Here is an 18200-nt window from a genome sequence, read left to right as displayed (position 1 = left end):
AAACAAAAAAAAAAATTTGTTAATTAATATTATGAAAAGATTTTTGAACAATCGATTCATTATTACAGTAATACTGGTCCCTATAACAAAAAATTTGGATTTCAATTTCAAAATTTAAATATTGGATACGCCCGAATAGGCCTTCAAATGTATTAAACTATTCAATTAGTGAACAGGTTATTAAACATTCATTATCATACTCTTTGATTCACATCTCTGAATTATTTTCTTTGTGAGTAATTTCAGAAAATAATCTTAAACGTTAACGAGATATTGAAACGGAAAACGTTGCAAAAAACTCGTCCGTTATTGAACAAAACACCCTATAAATTATCCTTTATTAATTAAATCAACATAAATGATCACAATTTTAATCTGCTTAAGCATTTTTTTTACCTTGCTATTGTAATAGCCTTCATATTTAAAAATTTAAAAACTATTTTTGACCTTTGGTAATAAATCGTCAAATTTTCTTAACTGTAATTTGTTTTTTGGGATAAAGAAAATATTTCAAATATAAATGAAAACCATTTATAAAAAACTGTACAGAAACTCAGTTCCAGTAATCATTTGATTTATTTTTATTTATAATTTATAAGCTTATCGTATATACGAGTAGAACGAAAAATGTTAATCTTAAAGAAGTTTCTGTATCTTGCTTCAATTCTCATTGTAAATTTATTCGCTCTTTAATATTTTCAAATCAAAGCCATAATATACATATGGTCACCGATCAAATATGTACACATATATACAAACATATTTATATTTTGGAATACATGTATGTATAATATGTAAATAAAATTCTTACAGTTGATTATACATTTTAAGGATAACAATATAATGATGAGAAAAAATTTATTGTTATACAAAAGTCATTGTCAGAATTTATACACCGTAACACATGCATAACTAACTATACTTATATTTGGGTATACATGCTTAAAGTTGTTTTTTTTTTCGCTCACCATGCGATTGTTAAACATTTTGACAGCAGCCTTGTTTATTATAAATATACATATTTATATATGTATGCTTGTATGTTTATATTCATAAATTTGCGTGTAAAAATTCACTCAAATTCACATATTATTCATGGATATTTTTTTTTTAGTTTTTCTGTTATATTTTATTATGTCAGACAAGAGAGCAAAAGTATTCTCAATTTCAGAAAATCCATACAAAAATGTAACGGAACAAGAAAAAAAATAAAAATTAAATAAAATAAATTTTTGTATTTGTATAAGAGTAAGTAAGTATATAAGGATGTATAGAATATATTGATTTAATAAATGGGGTTGCAATGGGCTACATTAGGATGTTGTCATAAATAACATTTAAGACAATCCTATTTATTAAAACTTAAAGGATACTTTGTTGGCCCTTAAAGTAATAAATTAGTGATTTACATTAGAAACAGTCAAAATATTCACATATTATGATTAGTTACTTAATGCACCTTAATTTCCCATATAGTGAACAATTAACCCTTCATCTGCCTTAATATGATAAAGTTAACGATGTTGTCAGAATATAGACGCTCTCATTTCTCAGTAAATTCACATTTCTCTATTAATTATATCTCGCTTTTACTAATCTTACGAAATTCATTGCATTTTCTCAAATCGAACGTGTGTTTGTGGTTAACAGGTTACAATAACAATTAAAACAAATGGTAATCATTGGTAGAATTCGCCTGATTCATTGGTAAAATTAAAGAACATGCAATATTTTTAATAAAATCTATTATTGTAATTAAGTTGATTATGTTATTTAATACAGTCAAAATACTTTAAATTCCCAGCACTGCTATTCTCATAATCGTACAACATAATTGTAATGTACGAGTACGTCTAATAAAATGTTAATAATTGCAACGGAATTCAATATATAAATGTTATTCAAAATAACTAAATCGCTCAATTATGTAAATTAATAAACTATTGAATTCTACATTACAAACGAAATTAAATAAAAGGTACGCTATATAGCAATCACGCTACATTGTATTAAAAACAAAAAAACGAGGGAAAAACTGTAATAAAAGAAATATGAAAAATAAAATAAAAAATATAAATAAAATGTTTGGATTCATGATCCATGAATATGGAATCAAATTTAATGAAATATCCTAGATTTATTTCAATTTCTGTTATTCTTCATTTAATTTAGTTTGCCATTTCTACCGTACATTCATTTCCAAGTTCAATTCAAGCAAAGGCAGAAGAATAAATAACTAGACAAATTTTTATTTCCCCCGCCCGCCCCTACTCTTTTAAATGAAAATATATATTTAGTCTGTCGAAAAATTCACTGAGAAAATTAAAAGAGAAAAATAATGAAATTTTTCATTATAGTATACGGTTACAACATTGGTTTTCAGCGTCAATTTCCCGTTTTTTCTTTTAGTCATTGTTGCGGGAAAAATTAATCAATATCTCACTTTTAATATTTTTATTTTCTTTTCATTTGTTTTTCATTCTTTTATTTTTTTTTCTTTTTGTATTATTATTACCATGTTTCCAAGTTAGATTTATTGTTAATTTCTGCTTCAGAAAATTTTTGATATACATATTCAAATTAAGATGTCCTTCCATTAAAAACTATAGAATTGAAACCTTAATCAAAAAAAAACCTGTACGTGAATTTGAATTTGATATTTAATAAAAATTTATTAAAATACACTTGTTATGTATAAAAGTTTTTAAAAACGATATTAAATAATTTAAAAATTTAAATTTTTAGAATTGGATATTTTTTTGTATATAAATTGAATGAATTTTTATGAAATGGATGTTGTTAAAGGCGTACAACTGCTTAAATCCACAGATCTTTCAGACAGGCAAAATAATATTGAAACAGGTAGTGTTATACAATTCAATATTGCAGGTTCAAACCCTAAATTTTACATTTTATGAAAATTATAATTTTAAATTAAAAAAATAAATATTTTAATTCAATTAATTATAATGATACACTAAAAGTTTTCAATAACAATTTTGAGCAACAATATACCGTAAGATGAAGCAGAAAATACAAATTAATGAATGAGGCGAAACTTTACTATTGTGGACTTGATATAAAACATATCTTATATCCATTCCATAATTAATTTTTCAATAACTGAAAGTAGTTTTAGGGGAGCAGATTAAATAAATATAATATTTCAAATTTTCAGTTCAAAACTATGTTTTAAGTTAATATTTTAAAATACAATAGAAATAGTTTTAAACTTTACATAAAAAAAGAAACTTCTAAGCCTTCAAGATCCGACATTAGTACAACACACTAATTTTTAAATATTTTATGACTAAAAATAAATATGAAACATGAAAATTTAAAAAATTATTGTTGAGAGTTTTAGCTGAGGAAAAAAAAAATGAAAATTTTTTATGGTTTTCATTTGTTGTAATTTTTTTTTTCGGTTTAGAAAAGTTTCTAGTACAAAATCATTTTTAAAAATGTAAAAAAAAAAGAGTTCAAGGTTAAATGAAATTTTCAAAAATGGAAAACATTAAAATAGGAAGGTTCATATTTTATACGTTATAGTTTATATGGAGTAGAAATTTTCCAAAAAGAAACTGTAACTTTTTTAATTTATATTAAGAATTTTTATTTTAAAAAACCCCTAATATGAATATTGAGTGTTAATGTATGTGCCCTAATACGTATATGCTGTTCATATTGTCATTCTACACTTCTAAAATGTTTTTTACGTATTAGAATAAATTTATTTGCTTTAAGATTGAGAAGTCATTCAAAACGCGTCTAAATCTGCATCGTTGTAATGTACAAAATTTCAAAGAAATCTTTCCATCAATCTATAACGATGTCCATAACCATGTATGAAAGTCCTGGATCCTGCAATACACATCCTATCAAAATAATACATTCTAATACTACTCGGCCCACGAAATATCGCTATACGTCGTATTTTCAATTTCTTTTGCCAACGACATTTTATTTTTTTGTGGAGGATCACCTTTTTCTATGATCATAATGCTTGGTAACAATATCAATCACAAAAACCTAATATAGCATGACATATGTATGTGTCAATGTTTGTTTTTCTTGTTTTATCTGATGAGAGGGTAGACTGATTTAACCTTAATTCTCCTTTTTAAGAAATGTACAAAAAAGATAAAACTCTTCATTAAACCAGACACGAAGGCTCGAAATATTTCGGGAAAACCTTATATTTGGCTTCATACCCAAGTAGTGTTATACTTACAGCTATTGGTTTAATGTGTTCTACGTTTGGACCCCAATAAGTGTTGCTGTTTAATAAAATAAATCTATTTTGAATTTTTCATCCCTGACCAAACTATACCCATTAAATTTGTTTAAATTTATGTTGAATAAACCTATGAAAATTTTCCACTTTAAAATGGTAAACTGTTATACAGCAAATACTCATATAAAAGGTATAGGAAAATGGTCATAAAATTATTATTAATATAACGATGACATAAAAAAAAATTTAATCAAATTTTTTAATAGTTTTAATGACATTAGAGAGTTTTTGTTTTACTTCATTTTACAATGGTCCATGGTACTGTGCTTTTTTTCAAATATGCGAACATTTTTTTAATATTATAAATTTTTAAATATCTATGTCCATAAATTTTAATGATAATTTCATTTAAATTGACAGTTAAAATGTTATTTTTTTTTCTAAAGAATTATATGTATGTAATTTTATCTAATTATGAAATTTATAATAATGAATTGTGTACCCTATAATATTAACAAAATTTTTAATAGCATATTTGAATTTTGAATATAAATTTATATTCATAATAGAATTTTGAATATAAATTTATTTAAAAACTTAATTAATCTAATTATTTTAACCCTTTTCTTGTAATCCAATTCAATTAAGTATATAATGTAATAAAGTATGTCATGCAAGGATTAAGTTGATACATAATATATCAACTTATCAATTAAATTATGGAGAAAATTTAAAATTTGGGAATTCAATTTTGAACTTGCATATGTATAGGTAAATATAACAAAATTTGGAAATTTCAATATGATAAAAGTTTTTGATTTATTTAAGCATAAATTACTTCCAAGCTTCAATTATTAAATACAAGAGGAATCAAAATTCTAAAATTAATTTTAAAATATCCCTTTTTCCTAATTATTTTAAATTAAATTCTTACTTATTACAATAAAATTAAATTATACTCGAAAATAAGCTGATGACGGTAGAAATTTTCTTCGTATTTTTCCAAAAATATGAAATTGTGAGTTATGAAACTTTTGAAATAAAAATATTTTGAGCTTATATTGATTAATTACTATACATAATTCTGAAAAAAGAACCTGTTCCTTGATCCATATATCGTATGTCAACTTTATTGCAAAAGCTATCAAAATTATTAACTCAATTTAAAAAGTAAAGTAGAAATATAATTAGAAAACCAAAAACCGCATTCCAATTTTATATAAAAAAAATTTTTATTATTCATAACCAATTTTTTCTAATTTTATTCTACAATTTTGGTTAAAATTGATTTATTCTTTAATTTCAATTTGCTTCGTTTTCAATTTCTCGAATCTAAATTTTATCTACCTACTTTTAAGTATAAACCTTATAATAAAAATAATTTTTTTATATTAAACTTATTTGTTTCTTTCTTTTTAGCACTTTTCAGAAAAAATTTTGAAAAAAGTGATTGTCATTTTCACTCTGTGTGTCCATCTGTCTGTCCGTGTTTTTTTTACAGAACTTGTAAATAGAAAGCTGAATTACGTAGAAGAAAATTTTTACCTATCTCTCCTCCTCTAAAAGTTATTGCTCCTCAAAATTCTAATTTTTTGACTACTTATTTTAAGGAAACTATAAACATTTTTAAAATTTTGTTAATGCGGGAAAGTAAATATTAAAAACCAAAATGCATGCTAAAATTAACCGGTGTCTTAAACTTGTTTTTATTTTAATTTTTAATATTGTTTTTCTTCGAAACCGTACGTTTTAAGAGTCTAAAATTTAAGAAACTAAGATATTGATAAATAGCTTATTTCGTCAAAATAAATTTTTTTCTAATTTCCAACCCTTCTCAAGTTATCGCCTCTTGAAATTTGGAAAATTTTAATTTTTAGCACCTTATATTTCCGAAACTGCAAGCTTTACCAAATTTCTTAATCCCTTAAATTCAAACATTATGTTTCAATTATTTTTTTGTTTTATTTCAAAAACTACTTACTTTGCTCATCCCAAAGATATGCAATTTTTTGAATTTTTATAATGTAGTGAATAAGATCTTCAAAGAAGTCTTAAAAATAATATTTTCACTCTTTAAAGAAAAAACTGCTACATTACAAACCATTGGTTTGACCCAACTTTATGTAATTTAATTTTTAAATACGATAAAGAAGATGAAACGAGATCTTAATAAATATCATCTTAAAAAGTATAATTAAACATAAATAACATAAAATTGGAATGAAAACACATAAAATTTCAATCCTCTCTCCACTGTACATACAAACAGTAAAAAAAGAGTCCAAAAAGACATCCTTGTAGCTTTTCTTTCATACCTTCATTTATTATTAAAATGAATAAGAAAATTCAATTTGTTTTTTTTTTCACTTTATTATTATTTAATATTTATGTATGTATTTGTAAATCACTCATATGTGTCATAAAAATCATAACGGTTTATCAATAAAATATAGAATACGATAAATATTATTTTAAAAATATTTTTTGTGAGTTAAAAGGTGGCCCAATATATAAAATGTGCGTGGGTACAAAAACACAAAAATGTGTGAAGGAAAAATAATATGAGTCACTTTATAGAACATAAAAATTAATTTTCATCCGATTCTATGATAAACATATAAACGTTACCATAAAAATATTAAAATTATTTTCAAAATAAAACGTGTGACTCGTACAATTTAGATATTTTAGATAAATTTATTAAAGAGTTTTTCGAAAAAAAAAATTTATTCGTGTATAACATAATATAAGGATAAAATTTTCGGGTATAGAATAATATTTTAAGAGTTTTATGAATTTAGTATAATTTTTACATATTCAATTTAGACGGTGGTGTGTCATATAGGCCAAGTACTACAAGTGATTCGAGGAATTGATATTAATTGTAGTCTTAACTTATTCGAATCACAGTCATTTCTAGCCTAAGATGATTTCTGCAAAATATAAAATATATTTAACAACAAAACATCTAACTCTCTTAAAATATTAAGCAAAATTTTGCAATTTGATTAACCAATAAATTTGTGACAAAATATGAATTTGAAAGATTTGGGTTTCGTAGAGTCGAATCAGTCGGTATTATAATCATAGCGTTTGCGTAAATCTACTACATAATTTTTCCCACAAACCGATTACAATAACAGCATATCATTTATAGTAACGGCATTTTATTTATTATAACCGAACTGCATTTTAGCAATCTTAAGATTTTAAAAATGGCTAAAACGTAGAATGCCTAAAATTTTCTTGCTTCATTTTTATGTTCGGTTAATGTTTTAAAAAATCGGTCATATTGGATGACCAGATGTTAAAAATGTTTCATGTTGTTACATTACATCCAGGTATACATATAGGCATTATATTGAAATCGGGAATTTGCTGAATAGATAAAATTTTGCGTCTGTTTTTGTGCACGAAATTTTTATCACTATGAAAATTCTTTTTTACATATTGCTTCCACTTACGTTATTTTGAAAATGATTTTATTTCGCTTTCCCTCTTTTTTATTTTATTTTTTTTTTTTCAAAATTATTGTTGATGTTCAGAGAAGTGGAAAAAACATTGTATACAAGAATAATCATATATGTGTGTTCATCCATACGTTCACATACATAATATAATATAAAATGACATACACCATTCCACTTTACTACAAATACTTATAGGTACGTACATATAAAAAAACAGAGAAACTAGATAATATTGTGATCAAAAAAAAAAAAGTAGTGATAAAAAATTTTAATAGAAAATGTTTTTTCACAGAATACTGAACACATATTTTGTTGCTAAAAACGAAAAACAGTAAACACAGAATACTGAAAGTAGATTAACGCACCATAGAATTTTCATATATGATTTACGCACACATTACTTCTGCAATATGTGACTTGTTTTACTTGCCTGTACACTTTTTTGTAAATATTTCTATGTCTAAATTTTCGTTTGTATATATTTTGTATCATGTAAATAGGAAAATAGGAAATTTAACACAAACGAATAAATTTATAATATGTGTAATATCCAGGCATGTGCAACTTACGGTTTCAATTCGTTATAATTTAATGTGGCTCGCGAAAATTTTTCAAAACGCACTATAACATAATCTGCTACCTATGTAAATTAATTTGCGGTAAAAATACTTTTGACACTACTCAAATTTAAAAGAGAAGCAATAGATTTTCTATCTCTCCTTCAAAAAAAGTGTTCCAATATCAAATTCAAAGCCCTTTTGAAGACTGCTTGTTTGCAGTTTCCAAGTTTTGTAGAACGCAATCCAAATGCAAAAACATTTTAGACAAATAAAAATTTTATGGAATATTCTTAAAATTTCTGCACATAGGGATCCTTGGATTTTTGACAACAAAATCTAACATAGGAATTTTACCTATAACCTATATATTAACTTATTGATGGATAACCCAGCAAAAATCCCAAATTCTTGATTTTTTCATTTTGCGGCCCATATTGTCGTAATTGTTACACATGCCTTGTTCATGCAATAGTCTCTATATTACTTCAATATACGTTTCTAGATTATTATTCAATAGAAGTTAATAAAGTTATAAAAAATTCTTTAAATAACAAAATAATTAGGAAGCCATTTCTTCCTTAATTATTAAAATTAAATAAAATTTGTATAAAAATACTTATTACATAAATACCTAGTTATATTCATTAAAATTAAATTAAATTAAAAATATTGATTAAATATGTGTTTTTTATTGAAGTAAACCCTATCTTGATCGAAAGGAAATGAATTTGTTTGGGGAACATTCAGTTCTAAATTATTCTTGACTTGCCATCGACCAATATAAACATTGTCTTGTTAATCATTTTTACATTCTAAATTATCGAGTAAATAAATAACATGCTTTATAAAATGAATATGAAAGAAAATCGCTTAAAATTTTAATTGCCTTCCTTTTTTTTTATCAAAATATTTCAAACAGTTTCAATCTTTTAAATTGTGTTATCTGAACACGAAAATTTCCTGTAACAAATAAGCAAATTCATATAAATATCTACATTTTTTTGTGTCTATCTGTTTACATAATTTTTTTTCATTTCTCTCGCAATCTTTTCTTAGTCTCTTTCTATTTCCTTTCTCATTTATATTTATTTATTTTGCGCCTTTTGTCTGCCATCATTTTTAAAGAATAGCGAATAATTTACAATTTTTCCTTTTACAATAAAACACATAATATAATATATTACATAATTTGAATGTATGTATATAATATTCTCGCATATTAAATTTTTCTTCATATTTATGACGATTTGCTAAAGATCCTTCATAAACAAGAAAATGAAAACAATATTTTTGAATGTTTTACAGTTAACAAATAAAAACAAAATATTATTTATTATTTTGTTTTGTCATACAATATTCTTTATTTATATAATACACATACAAAAAAGAAAACCAAATACATAAAATATAAAAATAATAACAATAACAAACTAAAATTTCGGGGAAATTAGCTGTCAAACCATGTTTTCGTTCTTTTATTAAAATTATTGTTATTTGTGTTCGATTTGTAATTTCTTTCTCTCCTATATATTGAAATGAAAATGAAAAAATCCTTGAAAAAAATTTTCTCAATTAGTTTTCATATTCTAAATCAAAATTAATTTATTTCAATTGCCTAATTGTAATATTATAGTTAATCCATAACAACCAATCATTAAGCATAGACAAAGCAAATAATATTAATTAAGGATCTTAAAAGGATTTATATCAATAATATATCAAAGTGTTTTTACAAATTAACATTTAAAATTACTTTATTTAAAATTATATTAAATTGGATATACATAAATATAAAATAATAAAGTAATTGAGCTAGAAAATGTGTAGTTTCATTTTGTTTTTTAATTCTATCCAATGGCAAATGTAAGTGCTTCTTAATTTCCATAAAAATCCAACATTAGTTTATACTTAATGTATAAAGAGATAAGGTAGTACGAGTACTTCTTATACTTAAATTTGAAATTATAAAAGCAAATCTATTTCAAATATATATATATATCAAATTCGATAAGATTTTAAAATTTTTCTGTTGCCATATCGAAAAATAAGAATATTCATACAATACAACCAGAAAAGATTCCAGTACAACCAGAAAGTAATATGTGCTATACAATATAAAAGTTGAAAAATAGAACCATATTTACCATAAGCGCTATCATCCTTTCGGCATGCAACCTTTCCTCATATTACTACAATATATCTGAATAATATCGCTATTTGTCACAAGTTACGTTAAAGGGCTCTTTAACGTAAAATAATAATAAAATCATATCAAGAAATCTCAAAAATCAAGTTATAAAAGAAAATTATCATTACTATTATCACTTACTAATATGATTACATTTTATTAACCTAGGACATTTAATCCCAGAGCCATAGACTGCGATTTTTCAGAAATTGTTACAAGCTCTCCATTTACTTTTTTAGTACTTAAGAAACCATCAATTTATTTTCAATACACATTATCTATTAGTATATAGTTTAGATTTTCTTTTTAATCTCGAACTTTAAAATGGTTTTTTTCAAATCAAGTCTTAAGTAAGGCTTACGGACGAAAAATAATAAAGTGATATTATAGTCCTTTAAAAGTTATACTAAATTTTTTTAATTTGTAAGAGAATTTTTCGTAAAACACTAAAATTATTCGTAAGTCGTAAGTGTAATTTGTTTAAGCAATTAGCATTTCATTATATTTAAGAATCTTTAAGTTCAATTAAGATAAGGTCTTCTATTACATAAAAAAAAAATATGTTTTTTAAATTCACTTTAAAATTTGCAAAAATATAACTAGAAAAATTTAATATTCAAAGCATTCAGCTTAAAAAGGTCATTTATTGCTACAATCTTACAATATAGCTGTACATGTTACTATAGATATTACTGTAGTTATATACATACGTGTGTTTAAAATTTATATGCTATTATAACTCAAGTGCTTACTAAAACAAAAATTAAAATATTTTTTTATGTATGCATAAAAATTTTATGTAAATATATTAAAAATGATTTTGATGAAAATATAATGTGCACATACACATATAAAACTTTATAGGTGCAAAATAATATTCAAATTTTATGCTTCAACTTCATGATGAAGTTCATCGCCATATACCGTATAGAACTTGTCAAAATCAATACTTTATTAAATTTTCAAATTAATTAAAAACTTTAGAAAATTAATTTTTATCATATCAAATTTAATTAAATCAAATGCAGTGGGACAAAAAAAACAGTCGAAGAGTGAAAGGGAGAACAATATAGATTATATTTTATGCTATGTTCATGTATCTAATATTCTATTTCGCTTTATAAAATGACTTGAAGGAATTTCAAACAATTTATTGGAAATTAAACAATTTTAATTAAAATATTCACCTAAAAGTATGCAACGTTTATTATTCCATTAATTTTGTTTCTGTTTTAAATTCGTATTTTTTTTTGTTTTTCTTTATTAACTTTTCAATGTCAAAAACAATAAGTGACACACAATTACTTGCACTTTTGAATTCGTATATATAGAAACCCCATTAGCATTTTTCTTTTTACGTATACGCAATATGAATTTTAAATACAATATTCTGTTGAACGTATCCATATACGTATTCAATAAGTGTAATAAGTGTACATAAAATGGCGGCAATGAATAACAAAACAAAATTTCCTTAAATTCACTCAAATGACTAAACAAGAACCTAAGTATAAGAGAATTCAAAACATTCCATTTTTGTTTTTTTTTTTTTCAATTTGCAATTTAAATAACAGAAGGCAATGCTTTCTCGATATTTAGAGGTAATATTTGCCAATAGAAAAAAAATAAACATAGCTGTATGTATTACGTATACATAGATGTATAACTAAACGGAAAAAGTGAAAAAAAAATAACAAAAAAAAAATAAAAGATTAATCAGAAAAACTTGTGTTCATATGCATGACTGTAGTCGCAAGTCTTAACAATTAAATTCAACTATAGAGACCAACGGTAATAAAAGGAAAAGCAATTTTCAATTTTTTATTTGTTTTGTTATTGTTCTTTATTTTCTTTCAGTTATTTTCAATTAAAAGCGCATTTTGTACGAGGATTATTAAAAACGGCAATATCAAAAATTCTATTTTATTTCGAATTTTTCTTGCTCAATCATATTTTATCTCTCTAGTTTCTAGGACTTTCATTCATTTTGTTTTTAATATTTTTCTTTTATAATTTTTTAAATGTATACATAAAAAATTATAAACATATCGATATTTTCCATATAATTATCGAGTATTGTGTGGTATTGTACAAAAAACGGAACTAGTTCACCTATCAATATAGTTTTATTGTTCTAATACAGAAATTGAATTTTTTTTTTGCTTTCTTTAACACCGGAACAAGACAAACAGTGCCTCTTTTAAAGCTACATGAGTATCGGTTATGTATTATGACCCACTAACCTATTATGAACAATAACGCGGATTCTGGAACAAAAATGAACTACTACCATTAGTGTAAATTCATATTTATGGATTGGAAAGCCCCAATTTCCTCCAAGCCAAGTCATAAGATCCTCTCTTGAATGTTATATATTTATATATTTTATTATTTTCCTTTTTGAACATTCAGTTGGCAGCATTGTTCAAAGGAAAAAGAAAGTCACGCGAACCACAAAAGGTGTGCTTCCTCATCTTAATGGTGATATCACAGATCAAATTATTTCAAATTTATAAATATGCTTTAACATCCGATTTATGAATTTTAATCTAAAGAAATTAGATAAGCATATAAAGAAATTTTTGCATATCCTCTATAAATTTCACAGAAATTGAATTTTACCAATAGCACTAGATTTTTTTTTTATTATTGCAAATATTTTTAATTTTCTAATCTCTCATTTCTCTATAAATATCTTACTCTATCGCATTCTGATACTTTAAATTATGCTTCATTGCATCTTAGATTACTTTAAATTTTATTATACATAAAAATCTTTAAAAATCCTATTCAATATAATAATTTTACACATGAATATATCAATTATAATGCCTTAAATACCGTAAATTCTTTTTTATTACTAAATTGATTGGTTATATATAAACAAATAATCGATTAAAATAAATAACATTCAAAATTTTTGGGCGGTTATCCCTACAAGTAATATATTCAAATTTTTCATAATAAAAAAATAATATAGAATACGAAAATATATTATAAAATTTTATGTGAAAATTATATGCAGTCATAAAATTTGTTGATTAACTTTTAATGCTAACATATCCCAATTTAATGCTTACCTATTATTTTTTTTATTTTTGCTTTTTGTGAAAAATTCGCGGCAATTTCATACCTCATTAATCAAATGAATACCCAACAAATCAAAAATAATATTAAAAAATATATAGATACATAAAAAATATTCACATAAAAACAAAATATAACAGATCATTAAAAATATTTTACTACTTTTATTATTTATTACAGTTACCATCACTAAATCGCTAAAAACAAAAACAAAATATTCCTTACTATTAAAAGTAATCGGCTAAAATATTAAATTGCATGCCTGGAAGCAATATGAAAACTTATAGTTCATACAACTATAGTAATATATTTTTTTTTATTTCTAGTATACCCGTAAGCTTATAAATGGACGTAGGTATGAATACACGCAGCACATGTGTACACATTATATGTATACGTATTTATGATTCATGACATAAAAGTATTCAAAACATTCTACATTAGATATGTGTAAACATACCTAAGGTTACTAAGTATTCTATTACGATATCCTTTTTTATATTGGTATTATGCCAATACATTTGAATTGCATTTTTTTGCTTCCTTGAATTAATTTCAGTTATTGCAAAATAGGTAAACTATAATAACGGCAAAAGTAGAAAATAAACAGAAAACATTACTACTATATATTTAGTTGGGTTAGTGTGTGTGTTGGTTTGTTTTTCTCAATGTTTTTTTTTTTTAATAATTTAAAGTCCTAGATAATTTTCCAATTTTCTAATATTTTTTTCAATGTTATTTTATCGTCGCAAATGAAAAACAATTTTTTTTTTGTGATTTTTCTATTTTATTTAGCATTTTGTTGTTTTTGTTTAGAATTTTAAATAAAAGTTGTACGTGTCCGTAAAATGCAATAATAAATTTAAGTAAAAAAAAGAAAAAAAAAATTTTTGAAAATAGCACCACATATCCTAGACATAAGATTAAACTAAAACTAATAGCCAAAACTGAAAAAAATTTAAAAGTAAAAATTAGAACAAAATTTTGGAGTTGACCAAGTTCACTGTAAGGTATAATAAATTTTCATTTAAAAATTTTGTAATAAAATTTATATAATGAAAAAAAAAATGATGATTCTTAATGAAAAATCTTCTCCAACTCGAATATTTACGAGCAAAATAAACCAATTGGGACCAATATGAAAACATGTCTTAGGTATAGGAATGTCGAAAAACTTGATGCACAATTCGAAAAGGAAAAAGTTTTTTAGTTTTCCTGCCTGCAAATTCATTTACTTGTGCTCCAATCGCCAACTATATTCTCCTTAATGCTAGATAGTACCCATTCTTTTCTGATATATTGTGTGCTCAGTTAGTAAATTATTTACTTGTTTTGTAAATGAAAACCATATAGACATACTATTCTGGATGAGAAACTAAATTTTTTGTAATAAGCCTTAATTGTGGAATTAACGAAATTGCAATCATTACAAATAAAATTACGATGTGATAATATTTGCCAAACTTGTACATATATGTATTGATCACATTTATTTGACGAAAAAAGCCACTTGAATAAACTTTGTAAGCGACTAGAAGACTAGACATTTTTAAAACATATACAATTCCCTGACTTATTTATAAAATATTTAAAAAATATTTAAATTTAAAAATAAAAATATTAAACATTAAAATTACACCTTTAATTCAATTATAATTCGCAGAAATAGATAGATATACGATATCGTATGTATGTATGTACGTAAGAACTTTTGCAGTCGACGAAAAAATTTTCATTTATAATTTTTTATTTCATTTTGATCTTTTCTAATATGAAATTTCAAATTTTCCTGAAAAGAAAAATTTATATTTTTTATTTGTTTTTTAGAATTATTTCAAACATTTTTTTGACCTCTCATATTGTGGTATTTTTGGTATACCATCCACTTTCAAAAGAAACTTTAAAAAGATTTTTGTTCCATGAAAGTAATCTCAATCAGATTATTTATTGCACGTTTCATTCTGTGTTGGTTCACCAATTTTAAATTTCACTCTTTTACATAGACAAAATTTAAGTGAACACTAAAATAATGTTTGGTTTCTTTTTCTATTTCATTTTAATCTTTTTGATTTTAATTCTTCAAGTGTGATTATTAAAAATAGTCAACATTAAACCCACACTTATTTTTGCTCGGTGGATAAAATTGCTGTTACTCTATTCCCGAATTATTAATTTATTTGGAGTAATGAAATTTACGTAATATGCATGAAATCCTAATTATATAATTAAAATATTAAACGTTCATTCCAGATCATATACGATTGAAATGGGCGCCGAACTTAATAATTTTGTTTAGAAGTACCGGGACAAAAATCGTTATTTTTATGGACTGATGTTAAATGCTGCAATATGCCTACTACTAGAATTGACTACCGGAAACTTAGTCCTTGATTTGCATGAATTGTTATTTTATTATTATTTTTTTGAATTAATATTAAATTCAAAATTTATCTCTGTTTTTTCTTTAAATTTAAAAACCAAACATAAAAAAATAGTTTTAATTTTCTTTAAACTCACAAAACAACGCCAATCTTAATTCAATTCTATTGTTGAATTTTTATTAAATTTTTAGAAATTTTACTATTATAATTTTGATTGAAATTATAACAAGAAAACGCTGATGTCCATAAAAATGTCGCATATACTCATTTGAGTAAAAAAAGCAATAAACTTGCATGACACACTATAGATTGTTAAAACAAAGGATTTTAAATTTAATTTTTCTTCGTTTTTTTGTTTTATTTTATTGAATATTATTTCTTTTTGTATAAAATTTTATAACAACACATTACATACACTCATATATATTTCAATTCTACACTAACATTTTACATACGGAAATACATACAAATTTCTTTTAGATAGTCATGTATGTATTAAAATCTTTAACATATTCTTATTGTACACAAAATTCAAAAAATTTTATGCTTTTCAGATTTTATCTATGTTTATTTGTAGAAAAAGTTGTTTGTTATTTTCACTTTTCCAAAAAATAAAAGACAAAATAAAAAAAAAAATTTAACTAGGATAAAAGGAAAATTAAAGCTTTTAAAAAATACATTTTAGTGTTCCAACTGTTGCATCATCTATTACTCTACACCATATTGAATAGAGAAACAACTAAGAATAATATGAACTTTGTTAAGTACACAAAATGGGTGGTTTTCATACCGAATTCAGTAAAATATTAAATTTAATCCTTTACATAAAGATTAAACTAACTGATGTTGTAGCATTAAAAGGAAAAATTTTTTTCCGTCTTTTATTTAGTACTTTGAAAATAGATACCAATGGAATCAGTAATTATGCTAATATAGTATTAGATTAAGTAATATAACAGGCGCATTTTATATAACTTGCTGAAATATAGTATATGTATGTAAATTTTTAGAAATTGCATACTTTTAAAGGATATTGTTTAGAAAAGAATTTAATGGTTATTTTAGGAACTGATTGAAAATCTGGTTTGATAGATAACCTTCCTATAATAATGACTTATAAATTGAATACTCATATGCTAAGTCGTTTGCCATTAATTTTCTGAAGAGCTAATTAGAAGATATCTTCAAAATTATGATATTTATCCTGAATATTATTTTTTCTAGCAAGATAATTAAGCATTTAATTTTAAGTTCATTTAAATGTTTTCTCATATACGAGCCCTCATAAACTAACATTATTACATTTTTCAAATTATTGTCTTTTGTCATTCTGTAATCACAAGATAAAGTAAAAAGAAACTGAGTACATATTATAAATAATTACAAATACAACGTCTAGTTGTTTACATTTATTGTTTATTCTTACAAGAACTAATGGACATTTTTTTATACAACTGCAGAACAGTTGAAATCAAAGTAACGAGTCAAGATTGAAAAATTAAAAAATTTTTCTCCTCCGACTGGACATCTGCAGTTTTATGAAGAAATTGCCATTAATAATTCTTAGAAGAATTAATAATAAATACAAACAATTGACCACTGTATTTGTAATTAGTTATAGTATCATAAGTGTAATAGGTACAATAAATATTTATATGTTCATCTAATTTTGCTTTTCAAAAATAAGATTGCATAGAGCAATTCAGGTAAACAATTTTTAGGAATCATGTAGATTTAAACAATTTGATGGTAATTTTTTCATATCTTTGTACCTCAATTGGTAGAGTATCCGCCTAGAAAGAGGTAGATCACTGGTTCGAATCCAGTTTGGGTAGAAAAATTTTTTAATTTCAAAGCAGACCTTGAGTTGTTCCTATGATTACGCCATCAATCTTTTCTGCATTTCGTATGAAGAAATTTCCATTATTTATTTTAAACTGAGTAACCTTTTCAAAACTGAAAAATTCAATCGGTATTTTAAAATATTTAAATATCTTAGAAAAAAAAAATGAATGACACTATCAGTTAAAAATAATTAAAAAATGTTGCATACTAAAATGTTTGAGATACTGCAGAGTTTAATTTTTTTTTTCTGAATATCAAAGGCGTATTCTAAAAATTTTAAAATCATTTGAGTGTCGAAAAACAGAGGTGCCATTATTAAGCGCAATGTGTAATGCTTATTGGAAAATGTTAGTGATTATATTAATAATTAATAATTTTAAAATAAATTTAAGTCGTAAATTAAAATTTATTAGAAAATATTCAAAATTAAGGAAG

At 23.8% G+C, this 18200-nt stretch overlaps 1 protein-coding gene across 3 annotated transcripts in view; it reads left to right on the top strand.

The window, feature by feature from the left end:
* Positions 1–18200, top strand: part of LOC129618589 (RNA-binding protein asd-2) — a 48552-nt gene that overhangs the window by 9065 nt on the left and 21287 nt on the right. The gene's annotated exons all lie outside the window — the stretch shown is intronic.

This window comes from Condylostylus longicornis, unplaced genomic scaffold, assembly GCF_029603195.1.
Source record: "Condylostylus longicornis isolate FDR11 unplaced genomic scaffold, ASM2960319v2 ptg000009l, whole genome shotgun sequence".
In the NCBI taxonomy this organism is placed as follows: Eukaryota; Metazoa; Arthropoda; class Insecta; order Diptera; family Dolichopodidae; genus Condylostylus; species Condylostylus longicornis.
Note: the sequence above shows the minus strand (reverse complement) of the source record. Positions and strands in the feature narration are given on the sequence as shown.